Here is a 4582-nt window from a genome sequence, read left to right on the forward strand (position 1 = left end):
ATTTGAGAAAACTGGGTTAAGAGGTCAAACACAGAATAGGCTCCAGCAGTTATATATACAGTGCCATATTTTCATTTGGTGATAACATTTATACTGATTTGAAAAAGGTAAAAACAGACATTTATGCTTTAATGGTGAGATGGCCATTTGAACGTCTAAGGCAAGCTGCTAATGGCATCGTTCTGTCCAGGTAAACTGAGGTGACTGAATAGCTCACCCTTTAAGATAAATGTCAGAAACATGCTTGATGCCTGTGTAAATAGAGGAAAACAGGAAGAGAAAACACCAAACTATCATTCACAAATACAGGCTCAGAGCAGCGAATGTGTGAAAGGATATTTGACCACTCGGCATGTCCCGAAGCTGGCGTCACCGTCTAGGGGACACGCCTCCTGTCCACGCTGTGGCCTCCAGCAGTGACCAACGATTCTGCAAGTAACAAATACACACGAGAAAAGAATGAGCGACAATGCGATTGAAAACTAGCTTTGTATAGAATTCCCTGTTTCATTGCTTAAAATGTGACACTTCCTCAGGAAGAAATGAAATGGTTATTTCAATGTTTATAGCTATGATATTCTTGTCATTCACATTGAATGAAAATTACTGGAAACATTTTTTCTCTGAGTTTTTTAAAATAAAAAACCTGGATATAATTCTAATGGTAGCATGGTACCTCGTATGGATGACAATAAACTGATAAGAAAATGAAGAGTGTGGGACTGATGATTTTTGGGGTGGTAAGTCGATATTTGGTGGGTTTGCCTGGGGGTGAGTGTGAGGTGGTTCTAGAACAGAGATAACAGGGTTCAGAGTGGACAGATGGACAGAAAGCTTCCAGGCAGGAAATCAGTAAGTTGCATGTGGTAAGTTTTATACATACAAGCACACACACACACACACACACACACACACACACACACACACACACGTAATGAGGGGGTGGGGTAGAAAGTAACCATTCACAGATCCTTCTACATTTGATTGTGCTTTGTAGTTTTAGTTCTAACAGACGTAAAGCCAGCGTGTAGCCCACCGTGGGACCCTGGCATGAGGGCACAAGAGACCACACGACTGTACTTAACAGACTCGAGAACCCTGACTCTGCTCTGCCCCACACAAACGGACCCCTTCTTTCTTTAGCGTTTTAAAAGGTATCAGTCTCTCCTTTATAAAAATCTAGCACAACAAACAATCTCTGCAAAACGGGGGGCGATGGGGTAAAGTGGGACATTTATCTTCATTCTCCACCAATGTTCTTGCCTCTATGCCAATCCTTTCCTTTCTAGACAGATTTTGTTATGTTGCAGCCCCCGGCCCTGCCCCCGCCCCCGCGCGGTTGGGGTGCCCCAGCTGAACCCCCACAGCCTGGTCCCCGACACGGCCCCCGATCGAGCTGGGACGTCTCCTCTCACCTTCTGCCTTCACACTGGGCTTCACACCCCGGCTCCCCTGGTTCTCGGGCCTTCGGTCGTAGACTGAACTGTAACACACCAGGGACCCCGCCCCGTCCCCAGCTGGCAGACGGCAGACCTGGGCCTCCCCAGCCGTGTGGGCACGGAGGCAAAACCCCGCATCACAAATCACATCTGTGTCTCCTGTGGACTCTGTTTCTCTCATCAACCCTGACTAACCCACACGGTGTGACACTGGTTCCATCCCCAAGAAAATCTAGAATCTACTCTGAGTGAACCTCTCACCTATGGCCCAGGGTACTGAGCAGAATTTGGGGGCCCCCTGCCCAGTGCTACTACTAGTTCTTGCCATTGCCCCCAATTTCTTGTCCATAAAAGTTCTCTGTATATTCAGTGCTCGTAACAGATGTTATAAAGTAAAATTCATTCACTTATTTGTTAGTATATTAAATTTATTTTTTAACCTTCCTGTGTACCTTCTTCTATTAATCCTGAAACTATGCTAATCTTTGTGTTTCTATCACTTCTCAGTCTATTCCCAAAAGTTATAAATACAAAAATTAATCACTAAAATTAGAACTAGCAGCATGCTCATCCTCTCCTTTGGAGCGTTTCTTAGAGAAAGAAATCGTGAAGAGCGTGAATAAGAAAAGACTTTCACTTGCTGGATTCCCGTCAACTATCTCATGTTCCACAGTGGAATCCTCCGGATAAACAGAACCAGGAGGAGATACACATACATGTGTGTGTCTCAGTGGGGGGGGGTGTATGTTTGTGTGTGCGTGTCTGTGTGGGGATGTGTGTGTTTGTGTATATGTATATATATGTGTGTGTGTGTCTGTGGGTGTGTATATATGTGCGTGTGTGTCTCTGTGGGTGTGGGGATGTGTATGTGTGTATACGTGTGTCTGTGTATGTGTGTCTGTGTATGTATGTATGTGTCTCTGTGTATCTCTGTGTGTGTGCATGTGTGTATGTGTCTCTGTGTGTATATATGTGTCTGTGTCTGCGTGTGTATGTGTACATGTGTATATATGTATGTGTGTTTGTGTGTATGTGTGTGTCTATGTATGTGTGTGCATGTGTCTGTGTATGTGTACGTGTGTATATGTATGTGTGTTTGTGTGTGTGCATGTGTCTGTATGTGTACGTGTATATATGTGTATGTGTGTGTGTCTGTGTGTATATGTGTGTACGTGTGTATATGTGTATGTGTTTGTGTGTGCATGTGTCTGTGTATGTGTATGTACATATGTGTATGTACGTGTGTATATGTGTGTGTGCATGTCTGTGTGTGTACATGTGTGTATATGTGTGTGTGTACATGTGTATGTGTGTGTATATATGTGTATGTGTATGTGCATGTGTGTACACACACACACACTCATTATAAGGCGCTGAATCGCGTGATCTCAGAGGCTGAGAGGGCCCAGGACGATCCGGCCCCTGCAGGCTGGACAGTCCCAAGACCCGAGAGCCAACGGGGCAGGCTCTGGCCTGAGAACCGCAGGCGCCGAGGACGGGAGCTCCGTGTCTGGCCACGCAGCCGGGGGGTCAGTTCAACCGTCTCCGCCCATCAGCCACGTCCTGTCCCTTGATGGCCGGGTGGCGCCCCCGGACCCTGGGGAAGGCACCCGCTCTGCTCGGGCTGCAGATTCACATGTGATGTCATAAGACACGCCCAGAGCCACACCCACATGTGATGTCATCAAGACACGCCCACAGACACACCCGGAGCCACACCCACATGTGATGTCATCAAGACACGCCCACAGACACACCCGGAGCCACACCCACATGTGATGTCATCAAGACACGCCCACAGCCACACCCGGAAATAAGGCTCAACCGCGCTCCGCGCACCCTGCGGCCCAGCCAGAGCTGACGCACAACATCAGGCGTCACGCTTACTCATCAATCCCTCTCGAGGAACTCAAAGCAAATTTCACAAATTAAATACTCCCAGCATAAAGTCTCCCAGATACCGTTAGAAAGTATGTATCTGCCCAGACTTCACCATGCAGAACACTGAATGAAAATGTGAGATATTCCCGAAGCCCGCGGCATCCGTGACAAATGTCACCTACAGCCGTCTCCATCGAGCGGCTTCTTGGTGAGGAGGGAACAAACGCAGTGTCAGAGACGCCTGCGTCCGCGTTTCTGCCTCCGAAGGGCCCTATTTCACATCCGTAGCTGAAACGGAGACCAGCCTGGCTCTTAAACATGACACACAATTTATGCAGCCGGACCAGAGGAGTCTCCTTTTCCCTATTTGGTACAGAATATTCTGAATCTCAACTTTTTTCTGCTCCAACCACTTTTAACAGAAACGCCAGCTTAACATGCAACGCACTCCTCGGGCTTTCGTGCATCATTTCAGAATTTACTGTACACCCTTCAAGGCAAATACGACTTCTAAAAGCCCACAAAACGAATATACTACCAAAAATAAAATTCACTTCACATAGAAATAAATTGACAAATTTATAATTTTAAAAACAATAAAAAGCTATGAAAATATAACTGGTAACTTCTGCCTCCCACCTAGGACCAACCTGCTAAAACCATATTGTTCACATCCCCAGTGAACTACAGGGACACCCTCGGTACGATGAGAACAGCAAGGAGGAGAGAGGGGACTGCAGTCCAACGTCTGTTCTTAACTAACACTGGGCAGGTGACTCTGGTGGCCCCCAGTTTCCCACCTGTCAATGGAAGTCAAACGTGATCACGGTGAAGAGAGGCCACCACCTCTCCTGTGGCTGATGGTGGAGTCACAGTAGCTATTACCACGCCTGCCTCGCACCCACTCTGCCCCAGGGGAGCAGCCGTGAATCACGTTGGGCTTTACCTGTAGAGAACAGTCCCCCCGTCTGTTCGTGGCCTGTGTCAAGTTTAGCAGAAATGGACATTTAGGTACATCATATAACTCCACAAACACAACCAAAAGAGCCAAAAGCAAAACCAAAAACAGAAACATGTGCCCTAAAATGAGGAAGATGAGCAAGAGTGTAAGTGGGAGACAATAATGTAAACGAGTTAATGTCTCGTCCTCCCTGTGGGAGCCAACAGACACGGCCTGAAGTGGACAAACCGAGCAATCAAGGGAAAGGGGTGACTGGACTCACGGAGGTCATCGGCAGGGCTTAGACAGGGTACAAGTGAGT

This window comes from Lemur catta, chromosome 26 (genome assembly GCF_020740605.2).
Source record: "Lemur catta isolate mLemCat1 chromosome 26, mLemCat1.pri, whole genome shotgun sequence".
NCBI lineage: Eukaryota > Metazoa > Chordata > Mammalia > Primates > Lemuridae > Lemur > Lemur catta.